This window comes from Cupressus sempervirens, chromosome 7, assembly GCF_028749045.1.
Source record: "Cupressus sempervirens isolate cs-2001-9-10 chromosome 7, ASM2874904v1, whole genome shotgun sequence".
Taxonomy (NCBI): Eukaryota; Viridiplantae; Streptophyta; class Pinopsida; order Cupressales; family Cupressaceae; genus Cupressus; species Cupressus sempervirens.
The window spans coordinates 604,088,066-604,098,712 of NC_143124.1; positions in this window are offsets into that span (position 1 = coordinate 604,088,066).

Below are 10,647 nucleotides of genomic sequence, written 5' to 3' on the forward strand. Positions count from 1 at the left end.
ATCGAAATGCTGGCAAGTGATAGCAATGTCTCGGTTACTAACTCTCAACTGATTAGACACATGATGGCACTGGCTTGATTGTCTCCTACAAACCTCCTCTGATGCACTGTCTAAAGGAGTATCCTCAAAGTTACTAGTCTCTAGAGTATTACCATCCATATCATGTGAATCAAATCTAAAGCTCATATCAACATACGGAGTATCAAAAACATTAGCATTTCTGTCCAACTCCTCTATACCCAAGGAAACTAAGTCTTCAAAACTACCCACTGCATCCTCCTGGATGTCATCAATGCCAATATGATCTTGGGACTCATCTATACACACTGCCAAATATGAAATATCATCAACACATTCCAGCAAGTATGGTCGACTGGATATATGAACAAAGCTATACATCAATGTATAAAAACTAATAACAACATCAGACAAGATACTGGCACAAGAAAAGACAACACCATGTAATCTGCTAATCAAATCCATGATAGCACCCAAACAAACACTGCTACCAAAAAGTGTTAAAGATCTCCAGTCAACTGAATCCCAAATGCCAATATAACAATCTCGAGTCCATATTCGTAAACTAGAATCAACTGGTAACTCAAGAAAACTCCTCACCTGAGTAATATGACCAATACCAACTAACTCCACATACCTATCATGATGAGATAATGAAGTCACAATACTATCTTTGTTCACCTTCAGCTGGCTGGACAAATCATGTGAAGTACTACCAGCCTCAACCTCATGTGATGAAGCATCTAACTATGCCTGGTACTCTTTCTTAAAAAAGTTATGAATGCTCAATGTCTGCTCATCTCTACCAGGTATCTCACCATCCTGCACAACAACATCCTCATAATCATCATCTGAACCCACTACACTGTAGTCATTGCCTGTTGTAACTATACCATCTTGAATACCTGTGGCATCACCCTTTGACGACCTGTAAACAATTGTCTCAATTTGAGTATCAAGTTGACCGTTACTATCAATCTATGTAATATCTTTTCCCACCACCTCCTATGGTAGAGTAGAATTTGAGACCTCTACCTGGCTATCAGCTAGTTTCTCAAACTCCTCATGCAAGTTCTTAGGAATTGTGTCCTTTGTCCTGTGAGAAAATCTGCCAAATAGAAATCCAATCAACTTATCCACCTTAGCTGGGTTGGACAACATGTCATTCATTATACGGTGGTGCTCAACCAACTATTCAGACATGTCATGGCTTATTTTCATAAGTTTATCTCGAATGTCTAAATAACCATCCTTTCTACTGTTTTGACTCTGGATATCAATTGTCCAAGATCGTGTCCTCTGAGACTCTGTACTATACCTATCCATTTTGGATAAAGTAGAGTGTAACCCCAATAGGATATAACTTCTTCAAACACCAAGAACTAACATGCAAATGATTAGAAGTAGCATGCAACCATAGATTTTGACATGCAACTGATTAGAAGCAACATGCAACCACCAAATTCACCAAGAACTAACATGAAAATGATTAGAAGTAGCATTCAACCATAAATTTTGACATGCAGCTGATTAGAAGCAACATGCAATCATAAATTATGACTTACAAGATCTGGGTAGTTGTCAAAACTGACATGCAAGATCTGGGTAGTTGTCAAAACTGACATGCAAACTTCTACAACCACCAAATTCACTAAGAACTAACATAAAAATGATTAAAAGTAGCATGAAAACATAAATTTTGACATGCATCTAATTAGAAGCAACATGCAATCATAAATTATGACATGCAAGATCTGGGTAGTTGTCAAAACTGACATGCAAGATCTAGGTAGTTGTCAAAACTGACATGCAAGCTTCTACAAACCCTCAGGCTGGCAAGATCATGGCTTTGATACCATTTAAATTTCCCTTTCTCTGATTCTATATGATATTTCCAACCTCTAATCATATTTTCAAGATCAAACAACTAATATCACAAAGATCCACCAAATTTCTCAAGAAACCTCAAATCGGGTATGCTGAAAATAGTGCCAAAAGCTCCACAACTTCATAGATTATTAATAAATCTGAAAATGAACATTTTTACAGAAATTTCAGCAGCATAACAGCCTACTAAATTAAATTTCCAGATCCGTATAGCCTTTACACAACATTTCACAAATGTAGGACAAAAACTATGCTCATTGGGCTCTCGAAATTAACACAAAAATGCCCAAAAACACCACAAAAACACTAATAATCTATCTCAGAAGTTTAATCACATCCCAATACATATATTCAGCTCTATTTTAACACCTTAAAGTCTAAAATACAGTATCAACCCAAACTGATATGAAATACTCAACTAAAAACACCAAACTCATACAAAAAACACACCCGAAAACCCACAAATCTACACTGTTCAGCACAAAGGCAAACTCTGTATGAGCATGCACATGGAATGGCTTCAAAATCAAATCCTTAGCCTTCCTATAAATCTGCAAAATCCCATTCTTGGGTCTCCTTTTCCACAGGTTTGGCAGCCTCTGAAGAATAACAAAGAATGAGCAAAAATCAAGTTCTGAAATCACCCCAAAATGCCTCCAAACCCCTTAAAAGAGGGCATAACTGTAACTCACATCCAAGAGAGGTTAATGAAACATATTTTAATAATAATTTTCACTTATTAGTCCAACGGTTTCCAAAGATTAACCCCCTTTTTTCTGAAACTTCACTTTCTTGGGCCTGCCTGCCTTAGCAAAGATTATTATTTTTTTAATTATTTGAAAAGGGAACATGACAACAAGCCATACTACTATGTAAAGTGACCAAACAAAAAAAGAAAGCTATGAAATACAAAGCCATGATTGAAGAAGAAAAAGAGTTTTGACCAATAGGTTGGAAGAGAAATCATCAGAGCTAACTAAGATTTCCAACATGCAATTGGATACTCTAAGTCAAATGATGAATGCCAACTATGAATTGAATGTCAAGGACATTGAGATAACAACATTGAAGTTGCAGAATGAGCAATTGCATAATGACCTAAAAAGGGAAAAGGAATTTTCTAAAAGTTTCAATAAACTAAGCAAAGTTCGTCAAATACTTTAAGCAATTATTGAGATCCCCTAGATCCAATAATGATACATTTGGACTAGGATACACAAGTACTAAAGAAGGAGAGTCATCCAAAAGTTTTAAAGAAAGGAACAAAAAAGGTAAGAATTCCAAACCTACTTGTCATAATTGTGGTAAGAGAGGAAATACTACTAATGTGTGCAGGATCAAGATTGTAAATCAAAATGTCAAGCATAAGAGCATGGTTCACTGCCATAAGTGCAATAAACAAGGTCATTAGGCACATGAATGTAGAACTAAGACCATGCACACACAAAGATTTGAAGGATATTATTATAACTATTAGAAGTATAGACATAGAGCTTTTGAGTGTAGATCCAAACCCATGTGGTCATCAAATTGGTGAACAAATGTAAAGAACAATGGAAACTCTTAAAATTGGGATTATAATACAAGATATAGTTGTCACTATTGTCAAGAGTATGGACATGTTCCTAAGATTTGCATTAGAACACACTTTAGAAGTGACTACAAAAGGTGGTTGAGTCAAACTACATAATTTAGCTATTTAAAGATTAGTCACATCAATCAATATTGTCTAACAAGGTAAAAGGCACCAAGTTATGAGTTCAATAAAGGCAAAGGCAAGATATTGAAAATTTCAGAAATAATATAAACAAGACATGGAAGAAAAAGGAGGATTGCAACACATCAAGTGGAGAAAGGATTGCTTCACCCAATGGGTCAAGTGATCACACCTCATCAAACTAAGCAATCAAGAGGTATGTGGGACTGATATTGAAAAGTTATATCATACATCAGTTCCAAAGGATTTAGTACAGAAAAGTCTACATAAGCATGAATAAAGATGCAAGATGTTATTAGGAATCAAAGAAAAAATTTAAGTTTTTCATGCTACTGTCCAGCATAAAAAAATTCCTATGATTTTCAAGAAAAATACTAGAGAATGTCGAGCTAACAAACTGGCTAGTTATTGTCAAGCTCATAATGGTTTCCAAACAAATGAAAAGACTAGTGGATTCTAAGAGAGCCTAAAATTAGTTGATGCCAAGCTTACAACTATGTAAGCACTTAGCATTAATTGCAATATTTCAAAAGGGTATTATATCAATTTTAGCTCATTTTACATCATTTCAAAATTGAGAAAGAGCAAGAAGAGCTAAAGGCAATCTAGAAATCCATCCAAAGAATTTGAGGAGGATTTAAAAAGAAATTTGACACCATTTCATCATATTTTACAAGGCATTTATCTTGTGTCAAGCTACACTATTTCTTATACCATAAACCATAGTTTTTCAAAATGGCATCTAGTTCCTCAAATGGAAAAGGTGTAGAGGGTAAGGAGGTTTTGAATTTTTAATTGGTTAGCAATGAAGTTAAATAGCCTATTTTCAAATCAATACCTGACATTGCATACAAACAAGATCCCTCTATTACATTATCCATGATACCACCAAAAGTTTTACTGATTTAGGATGTCAGAAAGTGTTACAACTGTAAGATTAGTAGTATTGGAGATATGGAAATCAAAGAAGTATATGGTAAATTATGTGACAATAGTGTGCTAAAGGAAGAATTTAAGATTGTAGAGAAGAAAGGGTTAACTCGTTCCCTAGATTTCCCAAATGTTTTCAAAACTGAATGGATCAAGATTGTATTAAGTAGGATACATGATAGTTCACTATGGTTAAACCATGGGCCAATCAAAATCACCAAAAGAATAATTCATAGGGTAATAGGGTATCCAACCCTAGATTAGCCTAAGACTATGAGGAATGAATCCAAAGATGATATTGAGAATAACATAGGGGTTGTGTGGAATAGGAGGGGAATGAAAATTATCACCATTACAAATGCTCTAATAGATTTTGCAGTAAGGGTAATTGCCCATAAGTTTTACCAATCTAGAAAATTGAATAGTGTGCCTTGTATTGCAGTAGATGTGGGTTATAATATTTTGAAGAAGGGTCATACCTATGATCTTTCTAAGCTATAGCTATAGTAATTGATTGAAAACCTAGGAGCAATAAGGAAAATAAAGAGTGCTCAGTGCAAATTTGGATCTATCTTGATATGTATCTTTTTTATGTTCAAAACACATTTCCTACATTTAGCACTATGGCATGGAGGACAAATAGGTCTGTTAGATTTATTTGCACCTCTAGCACAATATCAAGGTTCAATCCAAGGCATTGTGGAAAAAAAAGACAACCCTAAAGAGACCAAGTTGACACCAAAGCTAAAGGAGCAAGCAACCATCCAAGCTCTGGTAACTTTAGCACAATCTAGCACTCCTTCCAGTCACACTCTTCAGAGGCCCAACATAGATGCAACATATTTGAACTTTTTAGTGCCAAGTCCAAATTCATCATAGGAAAAAGAGCTAATACAATATGGAAATGTAAGCCTTGATGAAGAGATTTTTTTACTAGAATATGATTATGACACAATGACAATTGAGAAAATGGGCATGCTACAAGAAGTCCTAGCCAAAAAGAAGCATCAAGAACTGCTCAAAAAGGAGCATAGGTAGAAGCAAGCTTTGCTTGATACTAAAGACATCTTCCTAAATGCATTCAATCTACCTACTCTAATGAAACCAAGCCACTAATCAAACAATAGACAAATATAGTGGAAAAGTTAAATGATGCAAACCTTGATACTAATGCAATATTATAAGAATGGTCTAAAAATAAATTTCAAAGTAAAGTAAATGAGAAAAAATTAGGTGATATAGCACTTACACAAGTTGCATTGGCAAAGGTAGAGAGTGTGAAAAAGGTACTTGAGAATATTTTATCACTATACACCAAATTGTAAAATCCAACACTCTTCACACAAGAGACAAGGAGTCACATTTTGAGTTTGGAAAGTCAAATTTCTTCATCAAGTGTAAAATTGCCTATGACTCTAGCTCAAAGTGAAAAGCATTTTAGAACTTTTTTACAAACCCAAAGTTATTTAGCGACATTGTCTATAGATGAAGCCAACCTAAGGGCCAAACTGACCAGCATCCAAACAACATTGACTCCTCACATAGATATTTTGCACAAGGAGTTAGGCTATGCAAAAACTCTTATGAAGAAAGATCCCAATCTTTCTACATTAGATGGCCTAGTCCACCTTGCTACCAAGTTGGCCATCCAAATTAAGTCTTTGGATGTAGCTTTTGAAAATTGGGATGACACTCTCAAAAGTATTCTTGACGTCCACAAATATTTCTTGGACAAACACACTATTAGTGTATAGCCCATTGACATCAATGTCGAAAATGGGGAGATGAAAGAAAGCTAAGAGAAAGGGGGAGAAAATAAAAAGGGAGAGAAAGAGTAGCCAAAGGAGAGAAAGAGAGCATGGGGTAGCCAGCAAGAAAAAGATTAACATTTTTTAATACAATTTAGGGGGAGTATAAGATTTTGAGGTATGAGTTGCTACAAAAAATTTGAAAATTTGAAATTTTTGTACATAAGTCAAATAAGAGATATGTTATGCTCATAAGAATAAAGATATCAAAGCATAACCAAGTGTTTTTGACACTCATGTCAAAGGGGGAGATTGTTGATCTCAGATTGGTTTTGACAAGTGAGTGTCTACAACTTAAGTCATTTACTTAGTTCATGTTGAAAAAGTAGTACATGTTGAGCACAACATGTAAAAAATAGAGCATTTTGAGATAATAGTCAATGCCAAGTCACTCATGTGCCAAGAAAATAGTGTATGCTAAGTGATATAGAAGACAAGTAAGCAACACATGCCAAGTCACTCATGTGTTGAGTCATAATATAGAAATCAATATATGTCAAGCATTAGAGACTTCAGATGTTGAGTAACATAATTTTTTCATAGTTGTTTGTAATGGCACAAACTACTATGTAAACCATTTTTGAGCCAACTTACAAATTGAATTATGATATTTTGATGATAAGTTTGTATCTTAAGTTGGAATCTCTATGAATTACATGCATCCAATCAAGTAAAGGGAAAATTTAAGTGATAAAATAGATGAATTACAGCCATTGATTCATACCTAACCCTAATTCACTAAGATCTTCTTAAGGAGGACAAACCCTAAAATTCATATGTGCATGGGAGGAAGTGAAGAGAGAGTTTTTTCATGCAAAAATAGAACATTCATTGTGGCTAAGGAATTGTGAAGTGATATTTCATTACAAAATCAGTTAAAGGAGAATAGAGGAAGGAAATAGTATACAACAAAGAGACATCTGATCAAGAAGGATCAAGAATACATCAGTTTAAAGGTGATCTATCATCAAGAAACAAAGTGCTAACTATAGGATTAATGCTAAGTGATTCTAACAGGTGAATTAGTTAAATCTCTTAATGAATTAGTCCTAACATGCTATATTGAAATCCTCTAACAAGGTGCTTACTTAATTGTGAGTTAAAGTTCTTTAACAAGGCACACTTTTAATAGGCTGTTGAAATCCTTTAATAGAGTAAGACCTAATAGTCTTTGTAAGCCTTTAATAGTGGAGACCTTTCATAGGCTAGATCATGTGTCATGATCAAACATTGTAACCTTCATTGGATACACTTTATCACTATAGTAGTGAAGATTTGTGGGTGTAGTCCCCACCCCAATTCTACCTTCTCATTGGAGTTTTTCTAGCTAATCATATCTAATGTTATATATGTGTGAATGTTTACTTGTTTACATGATTTTGATGTAAACACTTTACATCGTATCTCAGTTTACTTATTGAATGTGTGAGATGGATGTGTGGTGAATGTTTTATGGGTCAAAGTTTAAACTGCTAATTCATGCCCCCTCCCCCCACTCCTCAAGAGTTTACCTTTCCTATTGTAATTCCAATAGTTGCACAAGGCATATATTGATAAAAAATCATTTTCCATTTCTATAATCAAGAACTAAAATTTTTGGTCAATACTTATTTATAGTAGCTTTCTTTCTGGATATAACTAGCTATTGATATCAAGGAATTCATTGCAAATCTAAGAAGAATATTGACCATTATCTATTATTGAGGATAAATTTGAAAGAAGAGGTATTAGTGAGAAAGTATTTGAAGCATATATTAATATAATCAATCATATTCAAATCCCTAAGGTGCACCCACCTGGGCCCTAAAGAGCCTAAAGTGTAGAGAGTCTCTTGTACTCTATTTAAGTTGGTCTAGAATTGAGATTAATCTTGATGAGTATGGGATTTAGCTAGTCTTTAAGCTTGTTTTCATCTACAACATCATGGTATTGGGTTTAGAGCAACCTAGTAGTCCTAAAAATACAAACAAAGACAAGAGGAACATGGTATGTAAACTAAAAAAAGCTCTTTATGGATTGAAGCAAGCACCAATAAAATAGTATGAGAAGTTATATAACTATTTAATGAAAATTGGTTTTGAGAGAACAAATGATAACAACAATCTATACTTGAAGAATGTGAAGAACAATGAAGTATTGTTATCTAAGATATTTGTTGATGATATCATAATTGGAGGAAGAGAAGTATTATGTAAATCATTTACTTGTAAAAATTTTTAAAAAAATTGAAATGGATATGTTTGGTGAGATCAAATTATTTTTTGGATTACAAGTGTGACAAATGAACTTTGGTATTTTCATTTCACAAACTAAATACATCAAGGAAATATTGAAGATTTTTGGTATGGAATATTCAAGGCCAATGAACACACTTATGTCTAGAGGACATAATCTATCTAAGGCTAATGATTTTGTTGATGTGAAGCATACCCTATACCAATCCATGATAGGAAAATTGCAATATGTTATTCATAGTAGACCAAATATTGCATTGGTAGTTTTGATAATTGTTAGATTTTCATCAATCCTAAAGAGAATCACATGATGGTTGTAAAAAGGATAATAAGATGTCAAAAGGTACAAGAGATTATGGATTATACTACAAGAGAAGTGATAGATTTGAACTAAATGTTTTCATTGACTCAAATTGGGTAGGAAATATTCATGACAAGAAAAGCACTAGTGGAGGTGCATTCTTTGTAAGAAAGAGATTGGTTTCATGGATAAGAAAGAAACAGAATTGTATTTCCCAATCAACAGCTGGAGATGAGTATGTGGAAGCTGTAGTGAACTATTCAAATATAATATGGACTAAAAAATTATTTAAAGGCATGCAAGAAGAAATTCTAGATCTAGTAGTTTTCTATTGTGATAACACAAGTGCTATTAATACTTCAAAGAATCTAGTGATGCACACTATGACAAAGCACATTGCTATCAAGTATCACTGCTTGATAGAATTAGTTCAATAAAAAGAAGTAATGCTAGAATATGTGAATATAAAGGAACTAATTGATAAAATATCCATAAACCCATTACCCAAATATGCTCATGAATTTCTTAAAGATAAATTAGTGGTCATTCCCCTAATTGAGGATAGTGAAGAAGCCAAGGTGCATTACATCACATGTGCTCCACAACATATTTTACATAGTGGTGCATACAACTCTACTTTGTGACATGCCTAATGTAGAATGCTTTAGTATAGCATAAAAGATTAGTCATAGACAGATGACAAGTATTAGCTAGGAATGCAAAATATAAATAATTTAGATGTATGAAGAATTTGAAGCTAAGACAACTACACATCTTTGGCATTTTTTTGAAAGAGGGAGAGATGACTGAGAAACTAAGATGAAAAGGAGATATTACTAAGAAGTCACAAGTATTGCTAAGAACATAAAGGTAAATGTCAGAGGGAGAGAATCATGAAAGAGGGAAAACTAGTAGAGAGAAATTAAAATTTTGGATAGATGAGAATCAAAATGAAACTAAGGATAATGGTAACTCATGGAAGTGAATTTTTTTATATTGTATGGTAAATAAGTTATTGTTAGTACTTTAGATATTTGACATGTTCAATCAATTCCAAAGAGGGAGATTTTTGAAAACTTACAATCAAAATGATTGATGTTTTGTCATTGATATCCAATCTATGGATGAGACATATTGCTACCTAATCTAAATGTCATATCTATTTGATTCATGAAGAGGATTTGAGAGTTACTCATAACTATGGCACCTAGAGGAAAGGTTGAAGTTATGAAAAGGAAGTTACAATGGATATTTGATTAGATAGACTTTGATAAAAAAAAAGTAATTATTTATGTCAAGAAAGCTAAGCAAAGCTAAGAAAAAGAATAAATACTAAGGAGTGCCAAGTAATGCTAGTGTTAACCGAGTCATAGTTAGTGCCAAGAAAATATAATGTTGACCAAGAATTAGCTTTGACCAAGAAATTTAGTTGATGTCAAGATAATAATGACCAAGTGTTTCAGTGTTGAATGAGTGTTAGAATTTAGTAATTATCAAGTGACTATAAAAGATCAAATTAAAAAGAATCATCAGATCAAGGTAGCTCAGTTGATTTCATGGGGGATGTAAAATGTGTTGAAGATTAGATTGATGAGTTGGATCATTAAATTCAAGGTGGTGATTGGGTAAATACCTAATAGAAGGATTCTAGAGAATTTTCTAGAGGATGATCAAGAATTTATATAGATATATTAAATCAAGTTGAATATGATCATAAACCCTAAGATCTACGATGGATGTAGAAAATAGTAA